General features: G+C 40.3%; 1 protein-coding gene across 1 annotated transcript in view; it reads right to left on the reverse strand.

Moving 5' to 3' along the window:
* LOC135109133 (uncharacterized) overlaps nt 1–26,081 on the reverse strand; it is a 130,400-nt gene that overhangs the window by 16,079 nt on the left and 88,240 nt on the right. The window lies entirely within an intron of this gene.

Below are 26,081 nucleotides of genomic sequence, written 5' to 3' on the forward strand. Positions count from 1 at the left end.
GGAGCGTTAAATGAGGTTTTTTACCCATTACTATTTTCAAGCTTCGTTTTTCCAGCCAGTTTCCTTTCTTCTACTTGTTCCTTTACAGTACAAAGTACAAAAAATATATAATTCCACGCACTATGTAAAATGGAGTTTTAGATGCGTCTTTTTAATCATTACTATTTTCAATCTTTGTTTTCCTTGTCTCTTTCCATATCTATTGTTCGTGGTTTACCTAGAATACTACAAATACTACAAAGATGATATATCCAGTCGCTATGATATAAACTGGATGAATAAATGAATATATTTTTTTAATCACCACTGTTTTCAAGCATTGTTTTTCATATCCCCTTTCTCTGCTCCCCTTGTGAGTGCAGCATGAAGACCATAATTTCAATCGTTATGATATAAACTGAAGCGATAAATAAGAATAATTCACCCATTGTTATTTTCAAGCATTGTGTTTTGATGGCGGGTTTGTACAGGCGCGAGTTTTGCAGTAGGGCGATTACACCAGATTCCATTATTTTCATCCTTTATTTTTGCTTCCCCACTCCCTCTCCTGTGTTGGTGCAGCGGTGGGCGGCTATGAGCAGGAGTTATCACCAGCACTGCACACGGCACATGAAGTGTTAAATCATCCTCCTAGTGCCCATGTCGCGTTGATTAACTCATTATTTACTGTGCTGTGGTGGAACGAGGGGCCTTCTCTGCGTTGTGTGAATGCTTCGGGGCGTCATTAACATTGGTGGCAGCGGTGGGATTGGTTGGCACGAGGAATGAGAGGGAAAACTAACGCCTGCCATTGTCAGGGTTCGTGAAAAAGATCTGAATCTTAATATTTCTACCATGGAGGAAACCACTGAGATGGAAAGGGCAGGAAAAAACTTAATAGTGATTTTTGGGAGGAGATTCTAATCTAAGGGCTGGAGTTGTATAAAAGGTTTAGTTAGCCTTAATAGCAATGACATTAGAGGATGAGAGGGAAAGAATATGTTACAGTGGTGGCAGTGATGGAATGAGATGGGAGGACCAAAAGTAAAGGGAATATTCACACTTGTGCCCACGATGGGAGAGATTAAAGGAGACATTCAGTTAGCATTAATGACACCAGGGAAATTGTAACGGGAGAAAAATGCATCGGTGAGAGTGATGAAATGTGACAATGAAAAAGAAAATTTAAAAAATGTACTGGGGTTTCTAAGCAAGATCATCGAATTTAAGATTTGGTTAGCTTTAATGACTATAGGGAGGCTAAAACAAAAGAGAGAAAAGTCCGTTGGTGACAATGATAGAATGTTATAGAGAACGAAGTACTTCAGAAACATAGCATTAGGGTTCTGAGGAAAGGAGTTAGATGGATTGCGTTAGATCTGAAGCCTATGGGAGGATTCACAGAAAAGATAGGGAAAAATACCCCAGTAACAGTGATGAAATGTAGCAGAAAACAGGAAATATAAGAAACATTTATGTTAGTGGCAGAGGTGGGATTCAATAGAGGAAAACTTCAGTTACTATCAGTGGCAACAGGAAGATTCATGGAAGAGAGAAAAAGAGAGAAAAAAAGTATATTGGTGGCAGTGATGGAATGTGACAGAACGGAAAATAAAGGAAAATTTAACACTGGTGGCATCGGTGGGATAGGGCTGGAGTAAGGAAAAGGAGCGCGGAGGAGAAGAAGGCGCGGCACTAGGAGCAGGAACCATGAATTTTAGCGGCTTCGTTTTCTTTCATGAAGTTCCCCGCTAGAGGAGACAGGGAGGCGGGAGGACTTGCTGACCCGTAAGATCTATCACTAGGGATGCTGCGAGGCCCATTTTCCCCCTCATTTCTATCTGCCAGAGAGAAATGTGATGGCAGCGGGAGAGAGAGAGGGAGAGTGAATGAGAGGAAAGGGAGAAGGGGAGCCATTTCTCTGTATCTACAAATCTCTCTCTCTCTCTCTCTCTCTCTCTCTCTCTCTCTCTCTCTCTCTCTCTCTCTCTCTCTCTCTCTCTCTCTCTCTCTCTCTCTCTCTCTCTCTCTCTCTCTCTCTCTCTCTCTCACCCCACCAAACCTCTACCTCCATCCCTCTTCCATTTCTCTTTACAAAAACATTAACTCCCAATAGATGTCTCGGTATCTCACCCTCTTTCTTTTCCCCCAAACTTTTTTTTCCGTCCCTTTCCTTCCTTTCCTTCCTTCTGTCTACCTTCCTCCATTCCATCGTCACAGTTTCCTTCCCATCCTCCCTTCTTTTCCTGCTTTTCCTACACTTACGCCTACTCATCTTCCTTTGCTCCTTTCCATTTTCCTGATTTTCTTTCTATACTCCTTTCATTCTTTCCTTCCTTCTTTACTCTTTCTCCTTCCCTTCCTCCTTCGTGACATGAACGTGGACCTTAAGGAGAGAATCTGGGGACAGGAAGGAAGATCTCCTGACGTCTCCCTCTATTGAGAGAGAGAGAGAGAGAGAGAGAGAGAGAGAGAGAGAGAGAGAGAGAGAGAGAGAGAGAGAGAGAGAGAGAGAGAGAGAGAGAGAGAGAGAGAGAGAGAGAGACTTATGGGACTTTAGCTTTGGTCCGGATTGCCTGGACTGGATTTTAGTATTGCGCTTTAGATTATTCTGAATGTGTGTCTGATCTTATTGGATACGTCCCCGTGTGACTCTCATGCGTTTGGGGGTTTTATTCGTCTAATGCTTCCTTTCTAACTCACGGTAAGGGAAGGGTGACGCTTTTGCTTTCATTTTGGTGTTCCTCCCGCCTGTGGATCAAGGTATTGGCGTCTAATGAGGCATAATTCCCCACGGGTAAATTTTCTTCCACGAACATTCCACTCACAAGATTTTCCCATATTGATTCTCCACCTTCCCCTTGATGAATTAAGTTAGATTAGTTCGCTGGAATTCATCAAGGAAGGAATAATTTTGGTGGGATTTTCAAAAAGGAATCTTCTTCGTTGGAATTCGCATTGAAGTGTAATGAGGTGTGTTTGTAAGTTCAATTTCTTCTGGTTCTGAATGAAATGCAAACTCCAGCTAAGTTCGCCTTCAATGCTTTTAGAATTTTACTTCATGCTTCTAAGGGAATGATGATAAATTAAGTTAGATTAGGTTGAGGAATTTTATTATGGGAGGAATTAGTGAGGTGAAGCTTACACGCAAGGATGTCAGAGGGATTTTCTTGCGTGGTATTTGTATTGAAGCGTAATGGTTGTGTATCTTTGAATATTCCATATGTGTTGTGCGCCCTCCCCTTCAGAATATTTCACATCATCTGCAGCTAAATTGGCCGTCCATATTTTTTTAACTCTTCTGCGTACTTTTGAGGCAATGCTGATTGAGAACACTTATTTTTATAGTATTCGTATTTGGAGCTCTGGCAGATTTTCTATATACTCGTATGTTAAAAACTAAAGGAAAAATGAGAGATTGCCTGATTCCACGTATGTCCATACATTGCAGTCTGCGTGCTGCAATATTTAACAGGTGCAAAAGCTTCGATAATTATCAATTACCTGTCTTTAATGGTTGCCAAAAAGAGATACTTAGCACTTGGTATTCCACTTTTGATATTTTTGGATATTATTGTGTCGATATTCACGTACTAACCTGTTATTCTAAGAATAAATATTCAATTGCATCTCTGTTTATTTATATTTAACAGATCAAAGAGACTCATTTAACTCTTAATATGAAACTTTTGATATTTCTTTCCCCCTGTATAATATTTCGACAGTGATTTATCAAAATCTTCTATTGAAAGTTTTAAACTTTCTAATGTTTTTGGCTTTCATTTGAACGAAAGACTAAAACCATCTAAAGGCTACAAAATGTCAAGGAAACTTACTGTATAAAGAATTATAGTTCCATCCAAAGACAATAAAGCAAACGAGGAAGCAGACAAATACAAAATCTTCTGTCGCGTCTGATTTATCTGAATGAAAACCAAAACCATCCAAAGCTATACAAAACAAAAGAAATCTGATTTTAAAAGAAACTTCAAATCCATCCAGAGTTATCAAGTAAATCTACTATATAAAAAAATGCTATTCATAATATCATGATGCTTTAGACGAGACGGCTCAGGAAATCCACTCTGCCTTTGGTAGTGTTCGTGAGTGGCCTGTTTGGGGGTGAGGTTGAAAAAAATGGTATTGCGAGGAAAAATAAAATGCGAGAGCTGAAAACTGTGTGTGTGTGTGTGTGTGTGTGTGTGTGTGTGTGTGTGTGTGTGTGGAGGAGAGAGAGAGAGAGAGAGAGAGAGAGAGAGAGAGAGAGAGAGAGAGAGAGAGAGAGAGAGAGAGAGAGAGAGAGAGAGAGAGAGAGAGAGAGACTAACCACTGATGGATGAACTAACCGCGTGCTGGAAGAAAATGGTACAATAGAAAAGTAAACATCCGTAAAGGAAAATTAAAATTGAAACACAACACTGTCTCTGACATATATACACACATATACATATATACATACATACATACATACATACATACATACATATATACATACATATATACATACATGCATGCATACATACATACGAGTACACATACATACATGCATGCACACATACGTAAAAGTGAGTTAAAACATTCATAGATGCACATAAATTTCAAAGGAAAAATAGAAAGTGAAAAAAAAATGATGAAAAGGAAAATGCGAGTTTATTAACGAGACATTGGAAAGAAAAAAAGAAGTAAAATGATTGAACAAAAATAATTAAATGAAAAATATACATAAACAACATTTAGGGGTGAAGAAGAAAAACCGGATGAAGGAAAGAATAAAAGAAAAGAGAAGGGGGGAAAGGAGAACCAGGAATAAGGAAAAAAACAATGGAATAATATGAAAGAAATGAAGGAAAAAAAAGAGACAGTGGACATAAAAATAAAAGAAAGAATAATGGAAGACAATAGAAAAGAAATTGAAGGAAAGCAACATTTCACGACATAAAAATTGGCCTTGAGTGACACATAACTGAATCATTTTAGCGAATAATGCGGAAAAAATGAAGACGTGACCACACACACACACACACACACACACACACACACACACACACACACACACACACACACACACACAGAGAGAGAGAGAGAGAGAGAGAGAGAGAGAGAGAGAGAGAGAGAGAGAGAGAGAGAGAGAGAGAGAGATGGTGGGGGGATATGAAGGGATCAGAGGAGGAAATTTGCGGAGATAACGAAGAAAATGGACTGGAAGGAAATGAGACAAACCGATAAGACGAGCCAAAGAAAACGCAGCGTGGCATCGACTGATATACAAAAGCAAGTGACTTAGAGCAAGGCGATTCCGTGGCTTTTGTGGTACGATCCCATTATGATTTTGGGGGAGTTCCTTGCCGGCTCTTTTTTCTCTTTTTCTTTCATTTTTTTTCCTGGTGTCTTTTCGTTTCTCTGCTGTTTTATTTAATATTTTCTTTCTTTTTCTCCTTTTATATTTGAAGGTCTTAAAAACTGCAGGTGCTGGATTTTTGTTTATTTGTGTGCTGTTATGTGTCTAACATTCAAAATTTTTTATTTATTTTTATATAAATATTTTTTTTTTTTCTTCTTTCGTGAAGGTGTGTGTGTGTGTGTGTGTGTGTGTGTGTGTGTGTGTGTAGAGAGAGAGAGAGAGAGAGAGAGAGAGAGAGAGAGAGAGAGAGAGAGAGAGAGAGAGAGAGAGAGAGAATGGGAGAATGACTTTATCCCGTGCTGTGTGAGTGCTTTTAATCCCGAGTAGTTGCAGTAGTTAATCCCTGCACCAGTACCAATAGGGATTAATTTGGACATACTGAGATCATAATATTCGCTGCGTTTACTCTTTAAAATCACTGTCGTTACGATTCTTAGGCTTCATCGTATTTAAGTGAGATTTCAGAGTTGATGTATTTGCATGAGTAAGTTGGCTGAGTAATTGTTAGTTCCATTGTTTCCCTTTGCATTTGTGTGAGTGAAATAAAGTTTGCTTTTTTTATCGTTAGGAATCGAGTTTTTGAAGCAGCTTTTATTATTTCACTTGTTTCTGTTTATTTTTGTATCTCAATAGTTGGTTTGGAATGGTTTTTTTCTCTCTCTCTCTCTCTCTCTCTCTCTCTCTCTCTCTCTCTCTCTCTCTCTCTCTCTCTCTCGCTGCAGTAATGAGGCTGATTGCTCGCGGAGTGGCGGGATAAGGGATCAGCGTGTAGGGAAGCGTGCCAGCATCAGCCAATTTCGTCGGCACAAGAAGAGTTTTTGTCCTAAGCTTTAATTCCTCTGCTCTGATGCCGCTAAGTTAAGTTCGTTTTCTGTGAGGTACTGATAGTGGGAAGGATGACTGAGGAAATTTTCTGGTGCGATGTCGGCATGTTTGGCTCTCAAGATAATTATTTGTCGGTCTGGTTTTGTCTGCTCTCTCTCTCTCTCTCTCTCTCTCTCTCTCTCTCTCTCTCTCTCTCTCTCTCTCTCTCTCTCTCTCTCTCTCTCTCTCTCTCTCTCTCTCTCTCTCTCTCTCTCTCTCTCTCTCTCTCTCTCTCTCTCTCTCTCTCTTGGTTCCTAATAGGTTCATAATTAATTGACCTGTTTTGATCAATGAATTTTTGTTTTATTTTGTAACCTAATTTGTTATTGGGCAAAAAAAATCTTACTTTTGATTCCATAACCATTTAATTATTTACCAGTTTTTTTTTTCTAATATTTTTTGTTGTGAAGCTTATAAGATATCTGATGGTAAACAGTCGAGTTTGTGATAATAGTAGTTGCTGTTGTTTTTGTTGTTGTAGTTTTTGTAATAGTTGTTGTTGCTGCTGTAGTCGTTGAAAAGAGAAAAACACAGAGAACGAGAGAAGAACAGAGACAGAGTAGGACAGACAGGTGTTGTTGTTGTAAAAAAAGGAAAGTAGCACACAGAGAACGAGAGGAAAACAGAGACAAAGAAAGGGATAGACAGGTGGACAGATAAGCAGACAAGCGCACAGCTGGATGGAGAAACAGAAAGACAGAGAAGAAAAGTCCATCTTGGAAGTCTAACATTATTTTGCACACTTCCGACAGCTGTCTGAGAGCGGATAAGCTGTTGAGTGACAGGAAAAAATAGGAAAAAAGCAAAACATTGAAACAAAAGAACCTACTCCCGTTGTTGTTGTTGTTGTTGTTGTTGAGAGAATAGGTGAGTTCAAGGAATTTCTCTCTTTCCTGCCTTCGTGGACAGAATGAAAGAGAGAGAGAGAGAGAGAGAGAGAGAGAGAGAGAGAGAGAGAGAGAGAGAGAGAGAGAGAGAGAGAGAGAGAGAGAGAGTGTGTGTGTGTGTGTGTGTGTGTGTGTGTCATTGAACTGTTCTGTATTTTTTTTTCCAGCTTTTAGTTCAGCGAGTGTCAAAATTCGTCCATGGCATGCTAAAGGCTAGTGCTTTCTCTCTCTCTCTCTCTCTCTCTCTCTCTCTCTCTCTCTCTCTCTCTCTCTCTCTCTCTCTCTCTCTCTCTCTCTCTCTCTCTCTCTCTCTCTCTCTCTCTCTCTCTCTCTCTCTCTCTCTCTCTCTCTGTGTGTGTGTGTGTGTGTGGGTGTGTGGGTGGAAGTAAGATGAATGTTTTAATTTTTATTTTATTTTATTTATTTTTTTATTTTTATATTTTTTTTACGGTTGGATGTTTATGAAAAAAAATATATTCCATGTAACTGATAAAAAGGTGTTTGACGTTTACCAATTAGTTTCATATATTCAATTTTCTTTTTTTTTTTTTTTTTGTTCTTTGCTTTTTTTTCATGGTGTGGTTAGTATCTCGTATTGTTCTTCAGCTTGTTTTTTGTGTTGTATTTTATTTGAAGTTGTAGATACCGGTATATATTTTGTATTGAAAGCAAGAAAATTAAGAATAGGAAAGCTACGCAGGTATTGAGACTGATGTGGTGTGAATGAATCAGTAATCAAGTTAGGAACACGATTTTCATTGAATATCAACACAAAAAATGGAAATAGCTATAAATAAAGTCCTTACAAAAAAAAAAACGAGAAAAAAAACGTTGTGCCATGAATAAGCCAGTCATGAAATTACAAAGAAAGTATACCTCTTTAAATAAGTGAATAAGTTATTACAGATGAATATAGTAACCCCGATATTGAAAGTGTTGCGAGGTAAATAAGGCATACATCAAGTTAGAATAAAAAACAATTATTTAAAAATTAATGAGTAAATGAGTATCTACTAATAGTATTGTCGATTATGAAAGCGTTGCGATGTTAATAAGTCAAACTGTACTATGTATAACAATAAATACTCCCTTTTTGAAATATCCACGAAATTTAACACGAGAAGTTGTGATGAGTCTGCAGCTTGCGAAGTTAACATGTATTACTGTTGGTGTTTAAAACTGCATCAGTATTTACGGAGGCCCATTAAGCAAGGGTTCATTTCCAGGCGATGATGTTCACGTGTGCAAAAATTAAGGGAAAGTGCGAGATTAAAACCTAATGCAATTTGTAACTTTTTAGCCCCGCGTCATGTGTTCCGGACATTTCAAAACTGGTCGGGTATTTCATCATGAATATTAAACCTTCCTCTGCTGGACAATTTTTCCCATAATCCCACAGTTTTTAGATTTATTTTCCACTACATTCCCTTAAATACTTTCGTAGCCAAGATCAGTAAATTCTCTCTCTCTCTCTCTCTCTCTCTCTCTCTCTCTCTCTCTCTCTCTCTCTCTCTCTCTCTCTCTCTCTCTCTCTCTCTCTCTCTCATTTTTTTTCACCTTCTCCCTTTTTTACAATTTTCCTCCTTTGTGTTGGCCTCTTTCCTTTCTCTCTTCTTCCTCCGCGCATTGTTTCTCCTCTCCTTCACTCTTATCTCTCCCCCTACCTTGCATTCTTTCCTTCCGCTCTCCTCGCTTTATTTAAACCCTAAACCGTGTGTGGAAGGAGGAAAGAAAAGTTGTGTGTGTGTGTGTGTGTGTGTGTGTGTGTGTGTGTGTGTGTGTGTGTGTGTGTGTGTGTGTGTGTGTGTGTGTATGTGAGAGAGAGAGAGAGAGAGAGAGAGAGAGAGAGAGAGAGAGAGAGAGAGAGAGAGAGAGAGAGAGAGAGATTCATTTTGCTACTTGTTAATTATTTGTAATAGTAGTAGTAGTAGTAGTAGTAGTACTAGTTATCATACCAACATCAATTACAATAGAACAATCACATTAATAGTAGTAGTAGTAGTAGCAGTAGCAACAATAGCAATAGCAACAGTACGAGCAGTAGAAATAATAGTAGCAATAGAAGCAACAACACCAGCAATACCAAAGGCCGTGACAGTCGGAACATAACAGTACTAGCAGCGGCAACAGTACCAGGAGTAGCAATACAATAAACATCGAGATTTAACGGAGCCATATCGATACCAGTAACCGTGCAGGCTGTCGAGGAGGAGGGGCAGGAGGAGGAGGAGGAAGCGAAATGGAAAGTGAACGATGGAAGAGATTGAAGAAATGAAAGGAGATACTAAAAAAAATAGAGCTTTGACGAGAAAGGTGAAGAGCAGGAAAGGTGGAGAGGAATGAAGGGAGAAGAAAGGGAATATGAAAAAAAGGGGGAGGATTGATCAAAGATGAGAAAGAGAGGGAATAAAATGTAAACAATGGAAGAAGCAGCGCAGCGTCTTTGAGAGAGAGAGAGAGAGAGAGAGAGAGAGAGAGAGAGAGAGAGAGAGAGAGAGAGAGAGAGAGAGAGAGAGAATAATCCACCCACCTCTCTCTCCTCCTCCCCCTCTCTCTCTCTGCCTTCACTTTCCATCCAAGGTACTTATGGAAATAGTAGCTGAGTGGACACACTCACACACGCACACACACACACACACACACACACACACACACACACACACACACACACACACACACACACACACACACACACACACACACACACACACACACACACACACACACACACACACACACACACACACACACACACACACACACACACACACGAGCTGAGAGAGTAAAGTGCCACTCCTTGAAAGAAAATGAAGAAAAGAAGCTATTTTTACGTAAGTTCCAATTGTAAGTTGAGAAGTAGCGAGTTATGGTTGAGTTTTTCCTCCCTCTCTCTCTCTCTCTCTCTCTCTCTCTCTCTCTCTCTCTCTCTCTCTCTCTCTCTCTCTCTCTCTCTCTCTCTCTCTCTCTCTCTCTCTCTCTCTCTCTCTCTCTCTCTGTCTCTCTCGGCTTTAGTTCTCTTTCTTTGGTTTTGTTTTCACTTCCTCCTCTTCTACGCCTGTCATCACCAGCTTCTTCTTCTTCTTCTTCTTCTTCTTCTTCTTCTTCTTCTTCTTCTTCTTCTTCTTCTTCTTCTTCTTCTTCTTCTTCTTCTTCTTCTTCTTCTTCTTCTTCTTCTTCTTCTTCTTCTTCTTCTTCTTCTTCTTCTTCTTCTTCTTCTTCTTCTTCTTCTTCTTCTTCTTCTTCTTCTTCTTCTTCTTCTTCTTCTTCTTCTTCTTCTTCTTCTTCTTCTTCTTCTTCTTCTTCTTCTTCTTCTTCTTCTTCTTCTTCTTCTTCTTCTTCTTCTTCTTCTTCTTCTTCTTCTTCTTCTTCTTCTTCTTCTTCTTCTTCTTCTTCTTCTTCTTCTTCTTCTTCTTCTTCTTCTTCTTCTTCTTCTTCTTCTTCTTCTTCTTCTTCTTCTTCTTCTTCTTCTTCTTCTTCTTCTTCTTCTTCTTCTTCTTCTTCTTCTTCTTCTTCATGCATTCCTTTGTGTTCCTTTATATTTCAAGGTTAATTCCTGTATTCTCAACTCATCTGTTTGTCTTTCCTTTTCTCCTCTTCCCTTTCCTTCACTCCTCTGCTTCTCTCCCTCTCTCACCCTTACACTTCCTTCATTACATCCTTTATTTTTTCTTCCTTTCGTTTACCTGTTTACATTTCCTTCTTCCTTTCTCACCTGTCCTTTCGTCCAAAATTTTCGTTATCATGCCTTCCTCCTCACTTATCCCTCCTCCTCCTCCTCCTCCTCCTCTTCCTCCTTCTCGCTGGATACTTTCAACATCAGTGCACTTTCCTCTCTGCTGAGTCTTCACACCTGACATCATATCGCGCCTTTCGAGAGTCTTGCCAAGTGGCGGGCCTCTCTCAGGTGAGGGTCGGGATGAGGGTAAAGGGTGGAGGGTGGTACTGAACGGGTTGCCAGAGAAGTGTAGAGGATGGGAGTGAGAATTAATGGGTAAAAAGGATACTTGGGTTCATAAGTAAAGTTGCAAATAAAAAGGTTAATGAAAATGGGTTTAATAATTGGTTTAATGGGAAAGGGTGAGAATGGATGGGTTTGTGGGGGTTAAAGGGTAAAAAATAAATGTGTTAATGGGTGCGAGGTAAAGCTTCTAATAAATAAGGAAACAAGGATAAATGGAATAACGAAGAGGAAAGGCAAGTAAACAAAACAAGAATAGAATAATAAAAAATTATACGGAAGAGAAAAAGCAAAAAAAAGATGAAAGGATGGAAGAGAAAAAGAGAAAAGGAAAACAAAACAAAAAACAAGGATAGAAGAGGCAAAAAAGAGGAAAGGGAAAAAATAAGTATAGAAGGAAATAAGGAAGAGGAAAGGAACGGTACACAGAATAAGGACTATAATAAAAGTAATGCTTTATGAGTGGCCTTGGGGGAATCTTATGAGTAATTGTCCTTAGTGAGTGGCCCTGAGGAGAGAGGGAGAGAGGGAGGAGGAGTAGGAGGTGAGAAAGAGAAGAGGATGAAGGAAGTAAGGAGAAATAAAGACTGGGAGGAAAGAAATGAGAGGAATAGCGAGAAAATTTAATAACTAAAGATAGAAATGGAATGAGGAATAGGACGATAAGGAGAGAAAGAGAAGAGGATATGGGAAAGAGGAAATTCAGTAAGGAGAAATAAAGACTGGGCGAAAAGAAATGAAAGGAATAGAGAGAAAAATCCGATAAAGATAGGAACGGGAGGAAAGATGAGGAGTGTGGAAGCGTGGAATAAAGATGAAGAAACAAGTGAAGGAGAAAAGGGAAAAGAGAAAATTTAGTGAGTAAAGATGGGAAAGGGAGAAAAGAAATGAAGAAAAAAATGTTTTGAAAGTGAGTTTAGGTTTACAGTGAGAGAGAGAGAGAGAGAGAGAGAGAGAGAGAGAGAGAGAGAGAGAGAGAGAGAGAGAGAGAGAGAGAGAGAGAGAGAGAGAGAGAGAGATGCCTGGTGGTGACAGCATTAATAGCAGCAGCAGCAGTAATAGCAGACGGTAACAGCAGCAGCAGCCACTCCTAACAGCACTAGAGAGGGAGGAAGAGGAGAAGGAGGAGGAGGAGGAGGAGGAGGAGGAGGAGGAGGAGAAGAGCAGCCAACAAACTTGCCTACACCACATGCACTGAACGTAAAGTATCTCTCTCTCTCTCTCTCTCTCTCTCTCTCTCTCTCTCTCTCTCTCTCTCTCTCTCTCTCTCTCTCTCTCTCTCTCTCTCTCTCTCTCTCTCTCTCTCTCTCTCTCTCTCTCTCTTCCTATAACTTTCTTCCCCCTACCCTTACTTCATACTTTCATAACCTTCTTCATCTTCCCTCCTCCACACTTATATCCTCCTCCTCCTCCTCCTCCTCCTCCTCCTCCTCCTCCTCCTCCTCCTCCTCCTCCTCCTCCTCCTCCTCCTCCCAGAACTCATAACCCTCACCCCTCTCGGTGCCTTCCCCCTACTGAACACCCGCCCCCTCTTCGTCCCCTCGTGCAGTCTTCCCCACCTTCCCCAACTCGGCACCAGATGGCTGTAAGACTAATGGCGGAAAAAAAAAATATGAAAAAAATTACTGAGTTTTTTTTTCTTTTTTTTTTTTTCACTTAATAACCGAAGTGGCTCGTTGGTTGGGTACTGGGTTTTGCGGAGAAGCTATAGTATAGTTCGATTCCCGTTTTTTTTATTATTTATAGTGGTAGAATGTATAAATAAAATAAAACAATGCTAACAGGTGCTTTATAAATATTAACGCATTCTGTTATTTTCGTGTTGATTGGGTTTGAAAATTGTAGGTGTTTCAAAGTAAGAGAGAGTGGGCCTGTTGAGAGAGAGAGAGAGAGAGAGAGAGAGAGAGAGAGAGAGAGAGAGAGAGAGAGAGAGAGAGAGAGAGAGAGAATTAATAATAGTAGTAATTGTAGTAATAATATGAGGAGTAGGAATACAAAGGAATACAAAGGAAGTTCGAACAGCAACAGACGCTGAGGTCCTTACTAGGCTGTTTGGGTAACTATTCTACTCTATTAGTGAGAGAAACAGGATAGTAACAGGAGAAGGCCGGAAAAGGGAAGTGATACCATGTCGTACAGAAAACAACATAGAATTTGAGAGAAAAATAAGAGAGATGAGGTCTACTTCTGCTACATAAAATCTACATACAATCCTAACGTTTGTGTCATCCGATGAGGCGCTTCTTCTTTAAAAGTTTTATTCGTTAAAGCAAATTTAACTAGATAACTATAATGAGGAGGAGGAGGAGGAGGAGGAGGAGGAAGAAGAAGATGGACAAAATGAACAAAATAAAGAGGACTGCGAAGAGAGGAGGAGGAGGAAGAGGAGGTGGAAGCGGAAGACCATGAAGAGGAGGAAGAGGAAGAGGAAGAGGAGGAAGAGATGGTGGTGGAAGCAAAGGCCCATGAAGAGGAAGAGGCAGTATGTAGAGGAAGAGGAGGAAGATGACAACGAGGAGGAGGAGGAGGAGGAGGAGGAGGAGGAGGACGAGGTCATGAGATTCAAGTTGAGGGATGATGATGATAAGGATTAGGCGTTAGTGGGAAGCCGGAGTGTGCCATAGGGAGAGGGGAAGGAGAGAAGGAGAGGAGAGGAGGTGAGGAGAGAGGCAGGGTGGACAGACTGTGAGGTGAGGAGAGAAGGACTGGAATGAGGGAAGCAAGGGGACAGGAATGAAACGATACTAAAATTTCCACTAGTTTGTCTGTTGCCTGTGTTCTGAACCCCCTCACTGCTACGGTCATCTTTTGGTGATATTTCAAAACAGTAATTAATATTTTGCTTGGACACATCAAAAAATAAAATAAAATAAAAGGATCAGGAGGTTATCAATTTATTTATGTATTTTTGTGTCCTTTGCAAGCTTCAGAATGAATTAACAGACTATAGTATAATATAAGTGTATAAAATTGGTATATGATTACGAAGAAAAAAAGAGTTAAAAAGAGTCATTTCAACATTTTACTCTCACCAGCACTGTTTTCAAAGGCCACGGAGATACAACTGACGCAAAAAAGGACTCAAGATGCAAAAATTTTCTCTTGTATCGATTGCTGTTACTCTCAAACGCTTTGCTCTCTCACACCAGGACTGCTCTCAAAGGCCACAGACAAGTAATTTAACAAAGAGGACTCACAATACTAAAATCCTCAAATATATGTATTATTCGTATTCTTAAATGCCTTGCTCTTTCACCACGACAGTTCTTAAAGGCTAGATATGATATTTTAGGTGTTTTTTATTAGTGTTTTTGTTTTGGTAATGAAAAATCCTCTTTGAATTCTCTCTAAAAATCATGAAAACAACCTTGAAAACTCTTATAATTTCCGCTAAAGTCAGAGAGAGAGAGAGAGAGAGAGAGAGAGAGAGAGAGAGAGAGAGAGAGAGAGAGAGAGAGAGAGAGAGAGAGAGAGTATTAGGATCCAGGTGTTTTGGTACTTCGTAAAGAGATGTCACGTCGAATTCTGTGAGGACTAATATAACGAGGCAAAGAAAATGAGAAGGAAGACGAGGAGGAGGAGGAGGAGGAGGAGGAGGAGGAGGAACAAGAAGAGGAGGAAGAGATGAAAAACGAGATGGAGATGAAAGAGCAGAGCAAGGCAAGTGGGAGGAGGAGAAAGAGGAGGAGAAGTAGAGAAAGAGAAGTAAAGGAAGATGAGAAATAGCATGTACAGAAAAGAAAAAAAGGAGAAAAAACACGAACGAGAGAAGCAGGAGTAGGCAAAAAAAAAAACAAGAGAATGTCGAGAAAGAAAAGAAGAGTAAAGATAAAGAAGGACAGTGGATAGGGAGAAAAAAGAAATGGAATAAGACGTAAACCAGGAGAATGCAAGCGACAAATCTACAGGGAACGGGAGGAGGAGGAAGAGGAGGAGAAGGAAGAAGAAGAAAAAGAAAAGGAGGAGGAGGAGGAGAGTAAATAGAGAAGCATGAGGTCAGAGAAGAAAAATCAAATTACTAACTATGAGAGAGAGAGAGAGAGAGAGAGAGAGAGAGAGAGAGAGAGAGAGAGAGAGAGAGAGAGAGAGAGAGAGAGAGAGAGAGAGAGAGAGAGAGAGAGAGAGAGAGAGAGAGAGAGAGAGAGAGAGTCTGTAAAAAGAAGCGTTGGGGTCTAAGGCAAAAAAAAAAAAAATCTGGGAAATATTTCTTTGATCTTGGAAAAAAATTAAGATCTCTCCTTTCCTCGCTTTCTTTCCCTTGACTCTCTCTCTCTCTCTCTCTCTCTCTCTCTCTCTCTCTCTCTCTCTCTCTCTCTCTCTCTCTCTCTCTCTCTCTCTCTCTCTCTCTCTCTCTCTCTCTCTCTCTCTCTCTCTCTCTCTCTCTCTCTCTCTCTCTCTAACTCTCAGTAAATTAGTCTTCACTCGACGTTGTTTCATTTTTGCTTCAAGAAAACTAACAAAACCTCATCTTTTTCTTCTTTTCCTCCTCCTCCTTCTCCTCCTCCTTCTCCTCCTCCTCCATTTAACTGTACCACATTTCCTTAATTCTGACTGGTTACACACACACACACACACACACACACACACACACACACACACACACACACACACACACACACACACACACACACACACACACACACACACACACACACACACACACACACAGATGTCTTTCTCTCCAAAAAAATATTATCTCAGTCTGAGACGTTTACCTCCCACAGTTTTTTCTCTCCTGTTTTCTTCGTCTTTCTTCCCTCCCATATTTTTTTTGTCCTTTGTCTCCTTTTCCTCCTTTTTCCCCTTCCCCCGTCTCTCTTTTCCTTTTTTTCCCTCTCTATCTATCCGTCCCTCCTTCCTTCTTTCATTCCTTCCTTCCTTTTTTATCTACTGTCGATAAGAACCAACTTAAAACCAATTTTTTTTCCTTTCTTGTTTTTTTGCGGAGATAAAACAGATGCTCTTTTTTTCGCTCAATGTCTCTCTCAATCTCTCTCTCTCTCTCTCTCTCTCTCTCTCTCTCTCTCTCTCTCTCTCTCTCTCTCTCTCTCTCTCTCTCTCTCTCTCTCTCTCTCTCTCTCTCTCTCTCTCTCTCTCTCTCTCAGGTTTCACTGGATTTAGAGACCAGAGTGTTTCCTTTCACTATTTGCAGTCCCCTCACTTCTGCCTCTTCCTCCTCTTCTTCCTCCTCCTCTTCCTCCTCCTCCTTCTCTTCCTCCTCCTCCTCCTCCTCCCGTTCCTCCATAACTTGTGTCCGTTTCATTGTATATTTTTTAATCTTCCCTATTTCCTTACCGCCATCTCTCTCTCTCTCTCTCTCTCTCTCTCTCTCTCTCTCTCTCTCTCTCTCTCTCTCTCTCTCTCTCTCTCTCTCTCTCTCTCTCTCTCTCTCTCTCTCTCTCTCTCTCTCTCTCTCTCTCTCTCTCTCTCTCTCTCTCTCTCTCTCTCTCTCTCTCTCTCTCCCCTCACTTTGTATAACTCCTTAGTCCATCCCTTTTTGGAATATTGCGTTCAAGCATGGTGCCCCTATTACCAGAAAGTCGTAGATAAATTAGAAAGAGTTCAGCGTAGAGTAACAAAAATTATACCAAGCCTAAGAAACAAATCATACGAAGAGCGTCTTAAAGAATTAAATCTTTTCCCATTAACACAAAGACTAAGAGGCGGCTTAATACAGGTGTTTAAAACAGTCAAAGGCATTGATAACATGGACTGCAGTAAATATTTCAAGATAGATTCTTCAAATTGCAAGCAAGTAAACGGTTGTAAAATTGTTGAAAAATCCTTCAACTCTCATGAACCACCCCCCCCCAAAAAAAAAGAAGTTTCCTCCGCGTAGTTAATCTATGGAATGGGCTTCCTCGAGACGCGATAGACTGTAACACTTAGGAATTTTTTAAATGCCGCCTTCAATTTTTTTTTTTTTTTTTACATGCAATCCACGGCTAACAGCGTTTGTTTGTTAGTGATTAGCTTCCTTGCCTCCAGGAAATGGGGGCTCCTCATTTTACTTATTTTCATTCCTATAAAATATCCTTCGAGTTTTCCTTCTCTTCCGTAAGGTATTATTTCCGAAGTGTTTCCAGTACGGCTTATGCCAGAGGGAGTGGAGGGAGGGTAGGGAGAGAGCCTTCTGCTTTGCTGACCTTTTCTTCTATCGCCTTAGTAGTCCTAGGGCTGTTCACCTCGTGAGGACCGCAAGTTCTGTTGGGGCCTGTGTTTCTGTGTAACTCTATGTAACTCACTCTCACTAGAACAAAGTCAGAATTTACTTAAACAGTTGCTTATGGCGAACAGCAGCAGGGGGAGGAGAGAAGGTCACCAGATAAGTATTTAAGTAACTTTTTAGTGGAGGTCAGATCAAACTGTACCCTTTCTCAACGAATTACTTAGTCTCTCTCTCTCTCTCTCTCTCTCTCTCTCTCTCTCTCTCTCTCTCTCTCTCTCTCTCTCTCTCTCTCTCTCTCTCTCTCTCTCTCTCTCTCTCTCTCTCTCTCTCTCTCTCTCTCTCTCTCTCTCTCTCTCTCTCTCTCTCTCTCTCTCTCTCTCTCTCTCTCTCTCTCTCTCTCTCTCTCTCTCTCTCTCTCTCTCTCTCTCTCTCTCTCTCTCTCTCTCTCTCTCTCTCTCTCTCTCTCTCTCTCTCTCTCTCTCTCTCTCTCTCTCTCTCTCTCTCTCTCTCTCAAGCACTACAACGGATACTTATTGAGAACTATATATATATATATATATATATATATATATATATATATATATATATATATATATATATATATATATATATATATATATATATATATATATATACCGAATAGCCACTTATTTGGCCGAAATTTAGGAGGAGGAAAAGGAAGAAAAAGAGGTGGTGGAGGAGGAAGAGGAGGAGGAAGAGAAGGATAAAGAGGAGGAGGAGGAGAAATGAACTCACTTTCCCAAGTACACCTTTCAACCTTCCTTTTATCCCTCCTCCTCCTCCTCCTCCTCCTCCTCCTCCTCCTCCTCCTCCTCCTCCTCCTCCTCCTCCTCCTCCTAAGTTTGCAGGAAGTGGAGGGCCGACCATTCGCAAGAGGAAGCCTTAACAACGCTTGATTACCATTTAGATAGGCCTCCTCCTCCTCCTCCTCCTCCTCCTCCTCCTCCTCCTCCTCCTCCTCTTCCGTATCCTCCCACACTCAGCTTCCTCCCATCTCACGTTCTTCCTCCTTCTCCTCCTCCTCCTCCTCCTCCTCCGATGCTTCTACCGGCGTCTTCTCTTCCTGTTTCTCCTCGTTCTTTTCTCCTCCTCCTGTTCCTCCTTCGTCTTCTCTTCTATTTCACCTTCCATTCCTCCTCATCCTCCTCCATCTTTTCCTCCTTCAACTCCCCTTCCATTTATTCTCCTCCTCCTCCTCCTCCTTCTCTTACTTCTCCTTCTTCTCCACCTCTTACTTCTCCTCCTCCTCCTCCTCCTCTTCTCCCCCCTCTTCCTCCTCCTCCTCCTCCTCCTCCTCCTCCTCCTCCTCCTCCTCCTCCTCCTCCTCCTCCTCCTCCTCCTCCTCCTCCTCCTCCTCCTCTGCGCTTCGAGAGAATGAAATACTAACCTCTTGTGTGGAAGCAATCTCTCTCTCTCTCTCTCTCTCTCTCTCTCTCTCTCTCTCTCTCTCTCTCTCTCTCTCTCTCTCTCTCTCTCTCTCTCTCTCTCTCTCTCTCTCTCTCTCTCTCTGACAAGTAAAACATTGATCTAATATTTAATATGAAAACATTTTAAAAGATACTTTCAGTTTCATTGAAACTCTACGTTATATTTAATTTTCATCTTTTCTTTCTGTTTCTCTAGTGATTTATTTATGTCACATTTTTTTTATTCTTATTCTTAAAATTATTTCACCTCTTTTCTTATTTTTCTAAAGGGCAAATTTTTAGGCAGCAAGATGTACGATTAATGATTTTTTTTTATTTATTTATTATTTTTTTTTTTTTTTATCCAATCAGAAACTGTCTAGAAACGTGCTGAAGTTTAGGGAACCAATCACAGCCTCGCCTCGCTCCTTTCTGGTGTGAGTCAGCCAATAGGGAATCGCTTCAGTCATCATGTGAGAATCGACTAAAAAATATGACTTATTTTCTCTGACGTGACTTTTTTTCTGGTATTGATTCAGTTTGTATGCAGTAATATTTCTCTCTCTCTCTCTCTCTCTCTCTCTCTCTCTCTCTCTCTCTCTCTCTCTCTCTCTCTCTCTCTCTCTCTCTCTCTCTCTCTCTCTCTCTCTCTCTCTCTCTCTCTCTCTCTCTCTCTCGGTCCTGTTAGAGAAAGAGAAATTTGAACAATGTTTCCATATTGTCATTCTTTCTTCCCTCTCTCTCTCTCTGTTCTATAATGCATCATTTTTCCCCTATTTGTAACTTTTGTGTTCTTTGACTGTTTTACATGTCTCAGCCTGTCATTTTCCCTACACTTTCATTACGCTTTTCCTTTCCCACATTTTTTTTTATGACATTAATTAGTTTGCCATTTTCATCGCTCTTTATCGTAATCACCACAAACAATATATATATTTATTTTTGTTTTCTCACCTTAACTCACCATAACTCACCATTCATCTCTTGCCCTCATCATCATCATCATCACTGTTTGCCATCATCATCATCACTAATCTTCACAGTTCACATAAATCGCCCAGTTTTTCCCATCCTCTTTTTTTTTTTATTTCCAACACCACCACACCACCACCACCACCACCACCACCACCACCACCATGCATTTCTCACAGTGTCTTCACCACTTTATAATTTATGCAGTCCTGCTCCACCATCGTATTCATGACTCTCTCTCTCTCTCTCTCTCTCTCTCTCTCTCTCTCTCTCTCTCTCTCTCTCTCTCTCTCTCTCTCTCTCTCTCTCTCTCTCTCTCTCTCTCTCTCTCTCTCTCTCTCTCTCTCTCTCTCTCTCTCTCTCTCTCTCTCTCTCTCTCTCTCTCTCTCTCTCTCTCTCTCTCTCTCTCTCTCTCTCTCTCTCTCTCAGCACTTCCTTCTGTAAAATATGACTTAACCTACATACATACATTCATACATATGTACATACACATACATACATACATACATACATACATACATACATACATACATACATACATACATACATACTAGGCAATAGGATAGTTAGAAATACTACACTTTTCTTTCTTTCTTTTTTTTTTTTTTTTTTACATGTTCGCTGCACATTGGTTTTCGATATATTGTTGACCCTTAAGGGAAAAAAAAGCACTTGTTTTTTTCCCTTCACCACCACCACCACCACCACCACCACCACCACCACCACCACCACCGCCACCGCCACCACCGCCTATACAAATCCTGCTATTAACGATTCAAGCTTTCTTTCTTTCACTCTTTTCCTTCTTTTTCACCCTTTCTTTATTCCTTATCATTCACCTTTTTCCTCTTCTTCAATTTGCCTCTCCCGCCATCTCTCCTCCTTTATTTTCCTCATTTTCCTTTTTTCTCTTTATTCTTGCCTTATTTCCTCTTATTTCTTTTCTCTTAGTCATCTTTTATTTCCCTTTAATTTCTTCTTATTCCCTCGATCATTTTATATTATCCTATCCTCTCTCTCTCTCTCTCTCTCTCTCTCTCTCTCTCTCTCTCTCTCTCTCTCTCTCTCTCTCTCTCTCTCTCTCTCTCTCTCTCTCTCTCTCTCTCTCTCTCTCTCTCTCTCTCTCTCTCTCTCTCTCTCTCTCTCTCTCTCTCTCTCTCTCTCTCTCCCCATCGTTCTCCCCTTCCATTAAACCCCCACTCCTTCACCACTCCCACCTCTTCCTATCACTCTTACCCTCTTACTTAATGTACCCTTACCCTGCACACTCCACTCCCTCTCTCCATCCAGTCCACCCTAAGACAGACCCTCATCCATCGTACTCCACACTTCCTCCATCTTCCTCACGTCCTTCAAGTCATGCTTCTATTAGCTTTGTGTCGTTAACTGTTGGTGAAGTCATCCCGTCTTACGAATTTTTTTTATTGTTACTGTGTGTGTGTGTGTGTGTGTGTGTGTGTGTGTGTGTGTGTGTGTGTGTGTGTGTGTGTGTGTTTAAGGAGAGGAGTATCAAGTCATGTTTGAAGTTAAATTGAAGCTTTTTTTTCTTGAGTCTTCTACTTGTCTCCTTTCTTGGGAATGGCGTTATATGAGAGGGTTTTTTCTTTGTTTCTTTGTTTATTTGTTTATTTGTTTATTTGTTTGTTTATTTGTTTGTTGTCCTTGGTTAGATTTTTATCAGTACATCAGTTTTCTTTCTTTATTTATTTGTTTTGTTTTTATATGTTATTTTATTTATTTATTTATCTATTTATCTATTTGTTGTTCTTGGTTAGATTTTTCATTGTATCAGTTTTCTTTGTTTCTTTATTTCTTTATTTTATTTATTTTGCTCATTTATTTTATTTTTTTTTTTTCGGAGGGCACTGATGGGAAATTGTATTATTTAAGTGTGTTTTCTCGTTTATAATCGTAAATAAAGATGAATGAATGAATAAGAATAAGTAAAAAAATCCATTAAAGAAGAAGTGGAGTTATATTTCTTTCACTCTTTTATCTCTCTCTCTCTCTCTCTCTCTCTCTCTCTCTCTCTCTCTCTCTCTCTCTCTCTCTCTCTCTCTCTCTCTCTCTCTCTCTCTCTCTCCTTCCCTCCCTCCTGATTTGTGAGTTTCTTGTAAAAATCACGTCCGTTTCTTAACATTTCTTCACTATTTTCATGTTTCTCAATGTTATAAAGTCACTCCCAGCTTCAGTGCGTCACCAGCTAGTGGGCGTCTGAGTGTGTGTGTGTGTGTGTGTGTGTGTGAGTGTGAGTGTGTGTGAGTGGCGCAATCTGGTGGCGTGCTTAGACGAGGACGAGTGTTTGGAGAAGGGGCGGCACTGACCCTGCACTGCTGAGGCGTGAGGAGCGTGAAGCCAGAGAATAGTGGAACCAGGGAATTAGATCTGTGTTTTCGCTTTTTATCGTTATTTATTTATTTTATTTATTTATCTTTTTTTTTTTTTATATGGAACATCTATAAGTAGGTTTTTTTTTTATAAGAAGCATAAATTTCTTTTTTTCTCTTTTGTTTACACACACACACAGCGTCACTTTCTCTCGTGTTTATTTCGCTTTTATGATATTTCTTACTTTTTTTTTTACGAATATATATAGTTACTTTTTTTTGTTTTCATGATATATATATATATATATTTTTCTTTTTTTATAAACATCATCCTGTTTTCAGTTGATACATTTACTTATTCTGCTCTTCAAGTATGTGTTTATTCTTATTTCTGTCTTATTTTATTATTTATTTATTTATTTATGTATTTTTATTTTTCCCCTGAAGACAACCACTTATCCTTGCATTTAATTTCCTGTCTCTTATCATTGTTTCCTTTTGTATAGTAGTGAACATTTGCACATCCACTTTCCTCTTTCTCTATTACGTGACAGGACAGAAAGGTAGCAAGACGAACAGGTAAAGAAAGGACGGACAGGTAACAGGATAGGCAGGTAGTGGCAGGGGAGGCGGTGAAATCCTTGTGAGTTCTCAGATGCCTTCCTGCTGTCTCAGAAACTACAGACGGAAGCTTGAAACAGAGTGGGAGAAAGAGGAAGAAAAGGAGGAGGTACAGAAGATAAGAACACGCACACACATGCCATTACTCCCTCCCCCGTCCTGTACCTCAGGGGCCGCGCTGCACACACTGCCTACTTATACACAACGAAATTCAATATTCACAATGTGCTACAGAAATCCATAGATAGCCGTATTGAGCATAATAAGGAAGTGCTGGGCTGCCGGGGATCCCACCTGCCTCTCTACTGCCACAGGTGTGAAGTACCGCCTGTTTGTGCTCACGCCCACCTGCAACCTCCCATATTACAGAGGCGCAGTGTTGTGTACTTTTCTGAAATACGGACCTGGATTTTCTTTTAATTTTGCTTTTCTTGTTTTTTTTTTTTTATTTATTTTATTTTATTTTATTTTATTTTTTTTTGTTATGGAGTCGGACTAAGGTTGCAAAAGAAAAAAAAAGGAGGACAAATTTTCATTATTCGGCCCCAAAAAAGTAATTATAATAGATTTAAAAAAAAAAGTTATTTAATTTAGTTTGGCAGGTGTCTAGGTATGCCTCTTCTTTTTTTTTTAGTAGGCTTAAGTCGTAGGAATAATAATAATAAAAAAAAAACTAATCAAAAATCCAGAAATCACACACAAAAAAAAAAAAAAAAAAAATCTCAGGTAGTTATCTTGTTTCGTTTGGCAGCTTATTCACGAGGCTCACAAACTGTACCAAAGAATCACATCCGTATCATATTTTACCGCAGAATGTGACAACTGGAATACTTTAGTGCGTCCCTGACCGCGCCGTAATACCGTGCATCCGTAACGCAACTTTTTCTTCTTTTATCGCGCCATAGTTCCGTGTTGGTCTCCGGCGCACGATTGGGTCTCGCTCTCGTGGATGACCAATAATGTCTCTCAAGTTCCCTCACGCTCCTCATCATGCCTTTAATCGCTGGCTCTCTCTCACCCTCCCTCGCTCTTCCTCGCCTTCCCTCCTCCAATTTCCTCTCTGTTCGCCCAGCTGCAAATAACCAATAAGATTATAAAAAAAGTTTTCTAAGTTCCCCATTGAGCCTCAGTAGCCTTGCCTCACCCTTGTCCTCCGTCCTCTTGTGCTCCTATTGTTTCTCCCACTTCCTTGTTTCTCAGTAGATAACCAATAATCCATAAAATCTTTGAATGTTACACGTTTCTGGCCTTTTATCCTTTACCCTTTAGCCTTTTAACCCTTCCTTTCCCTCCCTCCTCCCCTCCATTCGACCCTTTTTTTTCCCTCCCTCCTTCCCTCCCCCCGCAACATAACCAGAGTGTGTATAATCTTTGAAGTCACCCCCTCGTCCTCTCATTGTTCACTTCTCGCCTCCCTGTGACCTTTCGCCCCTTCCATGTTCGCCCTGACCCGCCTTCCCTTCGCCCACACCTGTATTAAGTTTCTTTATTCCTTGATCTTCCTTGTTATTCCGTATTCTTCTGCGTCTCATCTGCTCATCTTCTCGTTTTGTTTCATTCTTGTTTTTTTTTTTTTCATTTTTTTTTTCGTTCTTACTTTTCCGCGCCACTTCTTGTTTCCTCTCATTCTTACTTTTTTTTTTCATTCATTTTACTCATTTTCTTCATCCTTACTTTTCCTCACCCTTTCTCTCCACTTACTCTTCTTAACCTCTTTTAGTCAATTCCTTTTTTTTTTCTTTCTCTTCCTCACCTCTTCTATTCATTATCTCTATCCTTACTCATCCTGATTCCTTCAGATTTTTCCCTTCACCTCTATTTCTATTCGCTATTGCTTAACTTTTTCCTTCATCCTATTGTTCTTCGTCCCTTTTCCTTTTCTACTTTTCCAGCCCCTTTCTCTTCAGTTTCCTTCACCCCTACTCTTCGCCACCTCTTCTCCTCACTTCCATTACGTACACTTCACCTTTTCAGTCATCCCTGCTTCCTAATCCTTCCCTTCATTCTCCATCACCATTCCCCACTAGTATTTCTCAGGTCATCCCTTCCCATCCTTACCCTTTCCCCTTATCTTTTTTTTTTTTCCTCGGTATTCTTTACTTCATGTACCTATTCGCGCCTCCCTTCACTCCTCACTTCCATAGATCTAATTTTGATAAGAAAAAACAATAATATGCTGAGTAGCGCCCTCTTCCTTCCAGATATCTCGAAAGTTTTCCCGCCAGACCGCTTTTTTTTTTTTTTTTTTTTTCACAGGCGCCTCAAGTAGTAATGTGATATTTTGTAGTGTTGTAATATTTTTTGTGATGTAATATTTTATAGAGTTGCCCCAAGTAGTGATGTAATATTTTGGCATCTGCTGTGCTAGATTCTTTGATATCACTATTTTTATCCCCCACTTTTGTTAGAATGCTGCTGTTTTTTGTACAGTCGCCCTGAGTGGTGATGCAGTTTTTCATCGAGTGCTTTAATGTGTACTGTGACATTATTTCTTTTTCTTTCCACGTACAAAGGAGGAAGACCATAAGCAGGAACAATTTTGACAGCAGTATGGTAATAATTGGGTGAAGATATGAGTTATTCCAACTTACAGTTATCATATACTACTAACCTAACCTAACCTAACGTAACGTAACGTAACTTAACCTAACATAACCTAACCTAATCCAACCTAACCTGCCCTAACCTAACTCAACCTAACTTAACCTAACATAACATAAATTAACCTACCTTAATCTAACTTAACATTACCCAACCTAACTCAGCCTAACTTAACCTAACCTAATATCACCTAAACTAACATAACTTAACCTAATCTACCCCCAACTTAACGTAACCTAAACTAACCTAACCTAACCTATAAGTTTTCAATAATAACGTCAATGACTATTTACCACAAATATCTTACGATTCATTGCCATTGGAAGTGGTGTATGATAGTGAGCTCTGCGTGTTGCCCTTGGGGAGTGATTCACGGGTTCCTTCATGGCGTCACGGTTCATCACTGCACGGGGCGAGAGTGGCTGCAGTGGACGGACCTTGCTGAGTTATATCTTGCTTTGGCCCTCCCCTGTTACTTTTTGTTCCTTCCGTTTCTGGTGTACTTCCTTTCTCTCTCTCTCTCTCTCTCTCTCTCTCTCTCCTCTCTCTCTCTCTCTCTCTCTCTCTCTCTCTCTCCTCTCTCTCTCTCTCTCTCTCTCTCTCTCTCTCTCTGTACTTATTAACACAAACTCAAACGTCTGCTGGATTTTGCTTAACTAGTGCAAGTATACGTGATCACTTCCTTTAATCCTTCATCCCTAGTCACACAACACGCCCTCTCATCACCGCCACTCTTACATTTAGGAGGTGGACGGAATATGGATGAGAGATTAATGGATGCTGGTTTACTCTTGCATTAGGGAGGGTGGAGAGAATAGGGGGGTGAGAGAAAGTATGATAGAGAGGCTTGTGCATACTTAACCCACGTCCTTTTC

The sequence above is a fragment of the Scylla paramamosain genome, chromosome 18 (genome assembly GCF_035594125.1).
Source record: "Scylla paramamosain isolate STU-SP2022 chromosome 18, ASM3559412v1, whole genome shotgun sequence".
Lineage (NCBI taxonomy): Eukaryota > Metazoa > Arthropoda > Malacostraca > Decapoda > Portunidae > Scylla > Scylla paramamosain.